The sequence below is a fragment of the Electrophorus electricus genome, chromosome 5, assembly GCF_041902795.1.
Source record: "Electrophorus electricus isolate QZ-2024a chromosome 5, ASM4190279v1, whole genome shotgun sequence".
NCBI classification, from domain to species: domain Eukaryota; kingdom Metazoa; phylum Chordata; class Actinopteri; order Gymnotiformes; family Gymnotidae; genus Electrophorus; species Electrophorus electricus.
In genome coordinates, this window is record NC_137501.1 from 22,061,233 (window position 1) to 22,075,536 (window position 14,304).

Here is a 14,304-nt window from a genome sequence, read left to right on the forward strand (position 1 = left end):
TTTATTTGTCAATTATACTGCACGTGAGATGGTGTCAAATTCCAGTATATTTTAACAATGTCAAATATATTGCATGTGGAACAATGTCAAATTCAAATATAATTAATAATGCCAAATATATTGTATGTGGGATCCCAATTGAAATGTAATCCCAATCGAAAACCACTGCCTAAATCTGGGTCACCCTTACTAAAGTTACATCTTAAAGACCAGCAGTAACCAGCAGTATGGCCTTCAACAAAGACAGAAATAGATTCTTGGTGAGTCATAAATCATTTTAATGTTCAAGTTTATTGCTGATGGGATGAAAATCCCAATTCAGTAATTGTCATTGGTTTGTGAAATAAACTGACAAATATATTGCAGATAGGATGAAAATCCCAATACAAGTAAATTTAATTGGTTTGTCAAATACACTGTCAAATATACTACTAATAATATAATATAAATAATATATATAATTTATTTTTGTAAAATAGGATTTCTATGCTTTAATACCAATTTTCCTTGAACCACATCTCTCCCTGACCCCATATCTGTCTTAAGAGTTGTGAAATTCTACTGTCCAAAACCCCTATATATTCTTGAATGAAATATTTTTGAAATGTGAGCATCAGTTCTCTGAATTTGTGGGAGATATGTTGAAACTAACTCCACCAATGTTTAAATCTGCCCCCCCTTACTAAAGGTACATCGTAAAGACTACAAGTAACCAGCAGTATGGCCTTAGACAAAGACAGAAATAGGTATTGGTGAGATGAACTGATGGAAGACAGTTGGTGCCCAACTTCTTAAAGACTAGCAGTAACCAGCAGTATGGCCTTAGACAAAGACAGAAATAGATACTTGGTGAGTCATAATAAATCATTTTAATGATCAAATATATTGCAGATGGGATGAAAATCCCAATTCAATTCAATTTCCTTGGTCTGTCAAAAAATATTACCGATGGAATGAAAATCCCCATTCAATTAAATTTCATTGGTTTGTAAATATACCATAAGTGGGATGGTGTCAAATTCAAATATATTTGAACTATGACAAATATACTGCACGTGGGATGGAAAATATACCATATGTGGGATGATGTCAAATTCAAGTATATTTGAATTTTCACAATTATACTGCACGAAGGATAGGAAAATAATACCATTCGTGGGATGGTGTCAAAAAAAGCTGTGAGAAGAGCCCCATTAAAATAAGTTATATTTGTAGTATATTAATTTATGTATGTGTTGTTACATGTAAAAAATATTCCTGGTTCAGTCCTGAGTTTCAGGGTCTGTTCAAGACCAAGCTTCTCATCAAATTGTCCTCTTTTAAGAATATTTCATAAACTTTTACATTCCTTTATTAAACACGAATAAGACATTACTGTTTTTACGTTATCGTTAGAAGTCATAGTGTAATAGTGCTCTAGACTTTGAATTCAGTGATCCTACTTAAACTTTGGTGGAATTTGCACTTCCTTATCATATGTTTCCTCACTGCACAGAGAGCCATTTGAACAGTGGCTTCTGCATAAATGCTTTTGAAAATTTTTTCATTAGTTGTCTACTGGCCAAACAACTGGACAAGGGAAGAGTAGGTATCAGCTTGCATGTATGCTCCTAAGTTTTCATGGAATGGGGCCTATCTCAGCTTCCTTTGACTCTTGGATGGGCTCTGTCCTACCAAAACAGATGATGCAAATGAGTCATCTGCTTACTAAAGTTCTTGAAAATCACACTCTGCGAAGAGGCATTGCATAATGCGAAAAAAAACCCTTCCTAAACAATGCTCTCTAATGACAGCACCCAACATACTTAATACAGGAGTGACCTCAGGCGTGAACTCATCCAAAGACCACAACAGCAACAACAGGCTTAAGAAAGGACACATGAAATGACCTTGAAACACAAAAGTGAGCAGGTACATTGAGTTGATATGTGACTTCATTAACGTGCTTGGTAATTTCATATGGACCGATATACTTGGGACCTAACTTGCGACATGACCCCAACTTGCAGAAGTCCCGTGTATAGAGTCACATATACCACTCCCGTTTGGTATTCTCCCCTCAGCCCACTCTAGCCAATGACTCCACTCTTCTAAGACCAGTTTAATGGCAAAAAGTTCATGTTCTCCTTTTCCATAGTTACGTTCTGCCATTGATAACATACGACAGAAATAAGCCACTGGGTGTATCTTGGACTTCTCGTATCATTGTGAAAGTACAGCTCCTACGCTGATGTTAGAAGCATCAACTTCCACAACAAATGGAATGGAAGAAATGGGATGTCGAAATATGGGAGCAGTGGTAAAAGCTTCCTTCAGTTTCCTGAATGCTTGATCAGCCTCCTGATTCCAAAGTAGCTTGGTCATTGCTCCTTTCAGGAGGGCTGTGAGAGGAGCTGCAATGCTGCTAAAATTCCATATGAAGTGTTGGTAAAAGTTTGCAAATCCCAAGAAGCTCTGGAGTTTTTTTTTTTTAAACTGTAACAGGAATGGGCCACTGGTTGATGGCTTCGATCTACTTATCATCCATAGTGATTCCACCATGGCTGATCATGTATCCTAGAAAAGTCATAGTTGAAAGGTGGAACTCACATTTCTCTCCCTTTACATATAATCCTTTATCAAGAAGAGTCTTCAATACCACTCCTACATGTTATACATGGATTTCAATGTTGGGGGAATAGATGAGGATGTCATCAATATAAGCAATAACAAATTTTCCAATGTATTCACAAAGAATATCATTGATGAAGGCCTGAAAGACAGATGGAGCCACAGGCCAGGACATCCTGACCACGCACTGAAAGAAATAATATGGACATCCCCAGAAGAACAAATATGGGCATCTAGTGATATAGAATATAGAAGAAAGAAATAGAAGTAGTTCAGGTTGAACATAATGGTACCAAGAACCAGTTGGTGTAAGTATTGAATAATGTATGGTTTGGAGAACAATAGAGGAACATGGAGAAGTATAATGAAAGAATAAAAGTGGTTAAGGGTCCTTGAAGAAAACGTATAAAAGGTGTGCCCACTTGAGACTGTTAGACATTCACTGGATGATGTCTCGTTTGTAACATTGAGCTCAGAATAAAGACGGGACCAGCTATTCTCTTCAATTAATTCCAGAGTCTGCATCTTTATTTCCATTTAGTGTGTACTGAGTAAATGGTCTTGAATTTACAAAGATCTAGGAATGACACCATCATCTTTCTTGGGGACAAGATCACTACCTTGTTTTGTCATGTGGGCTGCATGCTTCTTCTATGGCTCAGTGATGAGGCTCGATTGGGTCTAGGATGATAGTCCCAGATAACATGTTCTGAGGATCCACAGTAAAGACAGAGACCCTCCTGTACTCAGCGCCACCTCTCCTCTTCGGTTAAGCATGAAGAATCGCATTGCATAGGTTCCACTGTATGCTCTCATCTAAGCTCTGGTCTTTAACTGGGAGAGGGACAGGTGGGGTGAGAACTAATAGATCTATGCAGTTCTCGTTCTTGAATAAAATGATCCAGATGGATAGATAGAGCTATAAGATGATTCAAACCTAACTTATCATCTTAGCAAGCTAGTTCATGTAAGTCCTCTGAATTGAGACTGTTCCTGAAAGTGACGATCAATGCTGCCTCATTCCATCTACTATGTGCAGTGGCAGTACAGAACTCTAGTGCATATTCAGCCACAGAACGATTGACTTGGCACAACTTAGTATCTCCCTGCAGGCTCTTCCCTTATGTGCGTGATCAAACACTGCCTTGAATTGAGTGATAAAATCATCATAAGACCATATTTGTACATTATCCCAGATGGCAGTCACCCAATCTACAGTTTTGTCAGATAGATGAGAGGTAATGAGTCCTAGACTTCTCCAAAGGGTCCAAAAACCTCTCCAATGCAAACAAAGTCATTATTCACTATATATCAAGTTTGGATGTTTCTTTTTGCTAAAACATAACAGTAAGTTACTTTAGTAAGTTCCACAACAATATTGGCTTCATAGCACCATTGTTGGCATCATTAGGGGAAAATACTCTACTAGCTACTACTATTATACTAGATAATATTGTAAATGCTGGGGAAAATGCTGTAAATGTTGTTAAGAAATAGTATATTTTCTCATTTATACTTACAAATTTTTCCAGCAGTGAATGGAAACATCCAGTCATTTACTATGCAAACATCAAAGCTATTCCATGCTAGCAGCACCCAAACAACTCCACATAAACTTCAGGTGAAATAAGCCTCTTCCTTTCCATGAGGTCCAAAAGTATTGGCGATCATATCATTCCTACAGTTGTACAAGCGTTAAACCCATGCACTAGGCTATCTGCTAACAACACTGAAGCACTGTAAATCCAAGACAATGGCACTGCAATGTCCAATAGAAATCAATAGAAATGGGCAGTCTATTGTTATATTCAGGAACACTTTTACATCAGTAATGTGCATTTTCAGTTAACCAAACGCTTGTGTAGTTTGGGTTTGTTTATGAAGGAACCGAACATGTGTTTTTACTCAAAAAAGTGAACACGCAAAGAACTTTACTAAGACTCCGTATATCATTTAAACATGTCCCACAGTTGTCTTGATGGTAACTGAATTTTCTATGACAAAATCTGAAGTTATCTTATACCAGAAGAATGTTCTAAAAGGCCATTTAAAAGGACAGGTACATCATTGTGGAAATTTACCTGAAAAACACGATGTATTCAGCATGGGATTTCTGCCGAGCAGATGCATGTAGATGACGGAAGATTGGTAAGCAGGTATTTGCATTAGTTCTAAGATATGTTGATACATGTACTGTACTTTAAGAATATTCAATGTTATCAAGTAATTTATTTGAGCGTCCTAGTTTGGGCATGCCTGCAGGCCTGCTAGGGAGCGTTGGAGGGGGTTAAAGCTACACAAACATGCCTTTCTGTTTGTTTGTGCAGCAATGAACCAGATTTCGAAAGAAAGGAGGTATGGTTAAAGCTAGAAAAAAATGCCAACTCTGTGCTCTGGCAGAAAATCTGATATTTTAAATATGTCCCTAAAAGGTTTATATTCCTGGGCTCACAGAATCAGACATTACATTTTTGCTGTTATGGCAGCTGTTATAAAGATCATATTTATACAGAACACTGTTCAGTTAGTGCTAGTATTGAGGCACCATTGCATAACTAATAGCGATACAGAGTCAGAAACATCATGTGTTCAGGTGAATAACTATGAATGTGTTAGATGAATAATAGTGCAAATTAGAATCATATCCATTATGTGTTCAGACGGCCAGCAGTGTGCTGTGCAATATACACTGTCAGATATTAATGTCTGCTCTGGATGTGTGTGAAAGAGTCTGTGAGAGGTGTGCATTTGTGTGTGTTGCATGACTATGAGTGGGAAAAGCATATAAAGGTAAAAACATTACCTCTGCAACAACAATCTGCACTATTTGAAGGAAAGGTATAAGTTAGACACAGTCTCCACAGAGTAAGTTAAATCTGTCTGTGTTAAGACCAGTTGACATATCAGTAGTTTATCACTGATAAGTTTTGGCTGTGAGATAAATGAATAATATCACTGCAACGTAGAGACTGTTCCCTTGTGTTCAAATGTGTAAATACACAAATGCATTGCAAACACATTTAATAATAAATAGCCTAGTCTATGTTAATGAGTTTGGGTTAGATACTGATGTCCTCTATAACCGTGTGGTTGTGATCGATGGATGAGAGCTGTCACAGTCACATGACACATGTGGAATACATTCATGCTGCATCATGTCCTCATACTTTGGTTTTGATTAATTATACTTCTCTTCCTCTTATGTGTTCCTCTTCAGTATCCACCACTACCAGTTCTGCTGTTAGCTCTTCTGGGGTAGGCACATTGTGTCAGGGGTCAAGTCAAAGAACCTCTGAATTCCTACAACCAGGGAGACCTCCATGTTTTCATATTGGCTGATGTCACAAACTTGCGCTATGCCTTGTTATAATGTGACAGAACTGAGGGTTAGAGCTCTACATGCAGTCTGCTTTGACTAATTTGAAATGAGTTGAGTGTTTGAATGTGGCCAAGAGTTCAGGTTCTAGAAAGTACAACACAAAATATATACAATTCATGTTTGATAGGACCTTAATTAATACACTCTGAACAATATAGACTCCTGGCTATAGACAAAGAACAGGTACAAAGAGAGAGCTGGAGAAAGTGTGTATGTCTGAGAGAAAGGGGATTCCTGCATTCAACCATTAACCATCATCATCATCCCCTATGACCATATCCATTTAAAGCACGCAGTCTAAATTTGACAAGAACTTGAAAGATGTGACACTTGGCAGGCACTGTTACACAGGGGAGACTCCAAGAATGTACCAACTCAGCCACACAGCCAATGTGAGTTGGTAGAAAAACAACTTCTGGGGTACATCTGTGCAAGACATGTATAATAGAAAATAGAATTAAAAACAAACAAGCAGATGCATCCTCCGCATCAAATTATAGCAGGTTAGATGTCTTGCAGTGCCAGGGAGTACAGAACCTTTAGTTTGAAATGTGTTGGGATCTGATTATGCCTGCCACTGAGATACCACAAATTAAGGACTCCAGATTCCAAGACATAGAGTTGTGCAGTGTGAATGATACATCGATTTGAAAACTTCAAAAGTCACATAATGCGTGCATAGCAAGATCAGTCATAGATCAGTCATAAAAACCAAGATCAATTGAGGAGTGAATGCCAGGAAAAGAAAAGGTGTTTTAATATGTTTTGTTTTCACTGACCTTTTCTCACAGCTGCATAATTAATGGTGACGAATAAGTTGTTCTTAGATAAATTGAGGTAAAGCTCCGCTATTCAACAAAGTAAACAATACAATTAGCAAATTATATGCTGTCACTGATGGTCATGCAGCTTTCCTAGTAAGTAGAAAGAAATACGTGACCTGGACATAGCTTGAACACACAACCTTCTGATCTGGAATCAAACAAACTACCATTGCACCACGAGGTCAAGCAAACATAGGTACTGGTCAATTATGTCCAGAGGAGGTAGATGTTTTATTTCCCAAGCTCTGACATCTTAGTTGAATGACCAGTTTAACATTCCATTCCAGAATTTTACTTTCCTTTTTTACCCTCATCTCCCTCAAAGTTGAAAAATTCAAGAATAGTTTTAGGGAGAGGGAAGGAAGAATCAAAGGGAGGCAAACTTCAGGCAGAATCTCTGAGCTCTCTGCTTTCTTCAGAGCCTCAGCCACCAATGCAGGTTGCTGTTGTATAGGCTCTACTGCTAAAGGTATTGCTGCTATCTCCTGTTTAGCATGCACCCATGATGTAAGCAAATGGAGCACATACTGGCAGTGACTGGTATGTTACTGGAGGTTTGGATTACAACCAAACCATCTAGACTTCTTCAGAAACCTTTGAGAAGTACTACGCCAGGGTTGATTGCAAATAACAGCACTCTGAATGAGTTGCAAGGGTCTGCTGGCACAGAGCAGTAGGCCTACATGGAACAAGTTGGTGTAGTCCATTCTTCAGATAACAAGAAACTGCACATGTAGCTGAGTGTCTTTTTTGGACAGAAAGGGGTGGATTTTCATTATGTTGCTGATGTGGAAACTACATGAACCAATCAAGAGAGCAATATGAGTAGAAATGAAATTTGATAATATTTTGGTAGGCTAAAGCTAAAAAACCTTCCAAAATGCTGTTTTCTAAAGACAGTGGCCAACATGCTTATACTAAGTATGCAACTAACTGAAATGATGCTAAGCAAGTACTCCACAGATTAAGATAATTCCAGACCTTTTAAGCCAAATAGGTTATATGCTTTCAGGTGCCATACTAGCTGCCACAGTACCTTAGATAGCTGTGTTATACCAAATCAGATGATGCAAATAAGTCATTTGCTAAGTAAAGTTCTTGAAAAACACACCTTCGAAGAGGAATTCATAATGCCATAATGTTAGATGTAAAGGTGTAATCGCGCTGAAGACTTTGAGTTCAGTGATCCTACTTAAACTTTTGTGGATCTTGCAATGCCTTATAATATGTCTCCTTGCTGCACAGAGAGGCTATTGAACAGTGGCTTCTGGACAAATGCTTTTACAATTTATTTCATTAGTTGTCTGTTGGCCAAACACCTGGACAAGGGAAGGGTATGTGTCAGCTTGCATGTATGCTTGGTTCAAAAGTGTTGGTATCCTGGTTCACACACTCCATGTGTTTTCATGGAATGGAGCCTACCTCTGCTTCCTTTGGATCATGGACGGGCTTTGTCCTACCAAAACAGATGATGCAAATAAATCATTTGCTTAGTAAAGTTCTTGAAAATCACACCTTCGAAGAAGAATTCATAATGCCAAAAAACCTTATAAAATGCTGTTTTCTAAAGACAGTTGCCAACATTGTTATATTAATTATGCATCTCTCCTGAAAAGGTACAATGGAGAATGTGGGCATTGATCCCACTACCTCTCGCATGCTAAGCAAGCGCTCTACCACTTGAGCTAATTCCCCTTTCTGTAAGCTTTTCTTGCCATTGTCTATAAAACAAATCTTATGGCTCAAGACTGAATAGGACAGCCTACAAAATCCAGCAACATTTTCAAATGTTTTTGTATGTTGGCAACTCGAACATACTTGCTCTGGAAAGATGCAGAAATCTAATCTACTCCCCAGTCATTTCAACCAAACATTCTACAATTTGAGAAATGTCACATCTGGCAGCACTTGTCTTGGGATTTCTTTTTGTGATGAAATTGCCAATGCTATCAGAATACCTTTCCACAGCTTCGAGGCCTTGCAACAGTGAACATTCCCAGACCTTTTAAGCCAAATAGGTTATAAGCATTCAGCTACCATACTAGCTGCCACAGTACCTTAGCTAGCATGAGATGGTTAGCTCCACTGTCGGCATGAGGAAAAATATGCTCAGTGTCTTTTATTAAAAGGCTTTTATTGTCATTTCAGATATATACAAGTATACAACAAAAGATGAAACAATGTTCCTCCTGGACCATCGTGCATCATAAAACAAAACTTACTGAATATCTAAAGGTCCCTGCTTCAATCTTGGATTTTGGCATCTGGGCCAGAGAGAGCTTCTCATCAGATTTTTCTTTTTTAAGTATATTTCACAAACCTTAACATTCCTTTACTGAAAAACGAACGAGATGTTCCCATTTTTATGCTATTGTTAGATGTCCTGATGTAATAGATCCTTACACTAATGCAAAATTTCGTTTGATTTTATACTTTTCTCAGCGATCTCCAAAATTTGTAAAATGTGAGGAAAAATGCTTAATGCTTGCTTAAAAGAGGAAGTAAGTAATATGTGACCTTTGTCCTTGTCTTGACCAGTCTGCAAGAAAGGTGATTAGAGAAGTGATGGAGTATGACAATTATCGCTTAGCTGTTGCTGTGTATTTGTTTTTATGAGGAAAGAATGTTCAAGGACTGTTGAGATTGATAATTTTCGATTCGAAATGTTTTCGGGACTTGCTGCTTCGCTAATGCAATGCACGCATTATGTGACTTTTGAAGTTTTCGAATTGATGTATCATTCACACTGCACAACTCTATGTCTTGGAATCTGGAGTCCTTAATTTGTGGTATCTCAGTGGCAGGCATAATCAGATCCCAACACATTTCAGACTAAAGGTTCTGGACTCCCTGGCACTGCATGACATGTAACCTGCTATAATTTGATGGGGAGGATCCTTCTGCTTGTTTGTTTTTAATTCTATTTTCTATTATACATGTCTTGCACAGATGTACCCCAGGAGTTGTTTTTCTACCAACTCACATTGGCTGTGTGGCTGAGTTGGTACATTCTTGGAGTCTCCCCTGTGTAACAGTGCCTGTCAAGTGTCACATCTTTCAAGTTCTTGTCAAATTTAGACTGCGTGCTTTAAATGGATATGGTCATAGGGGATGATGATGATGGTTAATGGTTGAATGCAGGAATCCCCTCTCTCTCAGACATACACACTTTCTCCAGCTCTCTCTTTGTACCTGTTCTTTGTCTATAGCCAGGAGTCTATATTGTTCAGTTTATTAATTAAGGTCCTATCAAACATGAATTGTATATATTCTGTGTTGTACTTTCTAGAACCTGAACTCTTGGCCACATTCAAACACTCAACTCATTTCAAATTAGTCAAAGCAGACTGCATGTAGAGCTCTAACCCTCAGTTCTGTCACATTATAACAAGGCATAGCGCAAGTTTGCGACAGCAGCCAATATAGAAACATGGAGGTCTCCCTGGTTGTAGGAATTCAGAGGTTCTTTGACTTGACCCCTGAGACAATGTGCCTACCCCAGAAGAGCTAACAGCAGAACTGGTAGTGGTGGATACTGAAGAGGAATACATAAGAGGAAGAGAAGTATAATTAATCAAAACCAAAGTATAAGGACATGATGCAGCATGAATGTATTGCACATGTATCATGTGACTGTGACAGCTCTCATCCATCCATCACAACCACACGGTTATAGAGGACATCAGTATCTAACCCAAACTCATTAACATAGACTAGGCTATTTATTATTAAATGTGTTTGCAATGCATTTGCGTATTTACACATTTGAACTCAAGGGAACAGTCTCTACGTTGCAGTGATATTATTCATTTATCTCACAGCCAAAACTTATCAGTGATAAACTACTGATATGTCAACTTGTCTTAACACAGACAGAATTAACTTACTCTGTGGAGACTGTGTCTAACTTAAACCTTTCCTTCAAATAGAGCAGATCCTTGTTGCAGAGGTAATGTTTTTACCTTTATATGCTTTTCCCACTCATAGTCATGCAACACACACAAATGCACACCTCTTACAGACTCTCTCACACACATCCAAAGCAGACATTAATATCTGACAGTGTATATTGTACAGCACACTGCTGGCCGTCTGAACACATGATGGATATGATTCTAATTTGCACTATTATTCATCTAACACATTCATAGTTATTCACCTGAACACATGATGTTTCTGACTCTGTATCGCTATTAGTTATGCAATGGTGCCTCAATACTAGCACTAACTGAACAGTGTTCTGTATAAATATGATCTTTATAACAGCTGCCATAACAGCAAAAATGTAATGTCTGATTCTGTGAGCCAAGGAATATAAACCTTTTAGGGACATATTTAAAATATCAGATTTTCTGCCAGAGTACAGAGTTGGCATTTTTTTCTAGCTTTAACCATACCTCCTCTTTCTTTGGAAATCTGGTTCATTGCTGCACAAACAAACAGAAAGGCATGTTTGTGTAGCTTTAACCCCCTCCAACGCTCCCTAGCAGGCCTGCAGGCATGCCCAAACTAGGATGCTCAAATAAATTACTTGATAACATCGAATATTCTTAAAGTACAGTACATTTATCAACATATCTTAGAACTAATGCAAATACCTGCTTACCAGTTTTCTGTCGTCTACATGCATCTGCTCTGCAGAAATCCCATGCTGAATACATCGTGTTTTTCAGGTAAACTTCCACAATGATGCACCTGTCCTTTTAAATGGCCTTTTAAAACATTCTTCTGATTTTTTGCGTAAAAACATGCGTTCAGTTCCTTCATAAGCAAACCCAAACTACGCAAGCGTTTGGTTAACTGAAAATGCACATTACTGATGTAAAAGTGTTCCTGAATAGAGCAATAGACCACCCATTTCTATTTTATATTGATTTCTATTGGACATTGCAGTGCCATTGTCTTGGATTTACAGTGCTTCAGTGTTGTTAGCAGATAGCCTAGCGCATAAGTTTGACGCTTGTACAACTGCAGGATTGATATGATCGCCAATACTTTTTTACCTCATGGAAAGGAAGAGGCTTATTTCAGCTGAAGTTTATGTGGAGTTGTTTGGGTGCTGCTAGCATAGAATAGCTTTGATGTTTGCATAGTAAATCACTGGATGTTTCCATTCACTGTTGGAAAAATGTGTAATCCTACTACAAATTGTAAGTATAAATGAGAAAATATACTATTTCTTTACAGCATTTACAGCATTTTCCCCAGCATTTACAATATTAGCTAGTATAATAGTAGTAGCTAGTAGAGTATTTTCCCCTAATGATGGCAACAATGATGCTATGAAGCCAATATTGTTGTGGAACTTACTAAAGTAACTTACTGTTATGTTTTAGCAAAAAGAAACATCCAAACTTGATATATAGTGAATAATGTCTTTGTTTTCATTGGAGAAGTTGTTGGACCCTTTGGAGAAGTCTAGGACTCATTACCTCTCGTCTATCTGACAAAACTGTAGATTGGGTGACTGCCATCTGGGATAATGTACAAATATGGTCTTATGATGATTTTATCACTCAATTCAAGGCAGTGTTTTATCACGCACATAAGGGAAGAGCCTGCAGGGAGATACTAAGTTGTGCCAAGGCAATCGTTCTGTGGCTGAATATGCACTAGAGTTCTGTACTGCCACTGCACATAGTAGATGGAATGAGGCAGCATTGATCGTCACTTTCAGGAACAGTCTCAATTCAGAGGACTTACATGAACTAGCTTGCTAAGATGATAAGTTAGGTTTGAATCATCTTATAGCTCTATCTATCCCTCTGGATCATTTTATTCAAGAACGAGAACTGCATAGATCTATTAGTTCTCACCCCACCTGTCCCTCTCCCAGTTAAAGACCAGAGCTTAGACGAGAGCATACAGTGGAACCTATGCAATGCGATTCTTCATGCTTAACCGAAGGGCAGATGTGGCGCTGGGTACAGGAGGGTCTCTGTCTTTACTGTGGATCCTCAGAACATGTTATCTGGGGCTATCATCCTAGACCCAATCGAGCCTCAACACTGAGCCTTAGAAGAAGCATGCAGCCCACATCACAAAACAAGGTAGTGATCTTGCCCCCAAGAAAGATGATGGTGTCATTCCTAGATCTTCCAGAATTCAAGACCGTTTACTCAGTACACACTAAATGGAAATAAAGATGCAGACTCTGGAATTAATTGAAGAGAATAGCTGGTCCCATCTTTATTCTGAGCTCAATGTTACAAACGAGACATCGTCCAGAGAATGTCTAACAGTCTCAAGTGGGCACACCTTTTATATGTTTTCTTCAAGGACCCTTAACCACTTTTATTCTTTCATTATACTTCTCCATGTTCCTCTATTGTTCTCCAAACCATACATTATTCAATACTTACACCAACTGGTTCTTGGTACCATTATGTTCAACCTGAACTACTTCTATTTCTTTCTTCTATATTCTATATCACTGGATGCCCATATTTGTTCTTTTGGGGATGTCCATATTATTTCTTTCAGTGCGTGGTCAGGATGTCCCGGCCTGTGGCTCCATCTGTCTTTCAGGCCTTCATCAATGATATTCTTTGTAAATACATTGGAAAATGTGTTATTGCTTATATTGATGACATCCTCATCTATTCCCCCAACATTGAAATCCATGTATAACATGTTTGAGTGGTATTGAAGACTCATCTTGATAAAGGATTATATGTAAAGGGAGAGAAATGTGAGTTCCACCTTTCAGCTATGACTTTTCTAGGATACATGATCAGCCATGGTGGAATCACTATGGATGATAAGTAGATCGAAGCCATCAACCAGTGGCCCATTCCTGTTACAGTTAAAAAAAACAAAACTCCAGAGCTTCTTGGGATTTGCAAACTTTTACCGACACTTTATATGGAATTTTAGCAGCATTGCAGCTCCTCTCACAGCCCTCCTGTAAGGAGCAATGACCAAGCTACTTTGGAATCAGGAGGCTGATCAAGCATTCAGAAAACTGAAGGAAGCTTTTACCACTGCTCCCATATTTCGACATCCCATTCCTTCCATTCCATTTGTTGTGGAAGTTGATGCGTCTAACATCAGCGTAGGAGCTGTACTTTCACAATGATATGACAAGTCCAAGTTACACCCAGTGGCTTATTTCTGTCGTATGTTATCAATGGCAGAACGTAACTATGGAATAGGAGAACATGAACTTTTTGCCTTTAAACTGGTCTTAGAAGAGTGGAGTCATTGGCTAGAGTGAGCTGAGGGGAGAATACCAAACGGGAGTGGTATATGTGACTCTATATACAGGACTTCCGCAAGTTGGGGTCATGTCGCAAGTTAGGTCCCAAGTATATCGGTCCATATGAAATTACCAAGCACGTTAATGAAGTCACATATCAACTCAATGTACCTGCTCACTTTTGTGTTTCGAGGTCATTTCATGTGTTCTTTCTTAAGCCTGTTGTTGCTGTTGTGGTCTTTGGATGAGTTCACGCCTGAGGTCACTCCTGTATTAAGTATGTTGGCTGCTTT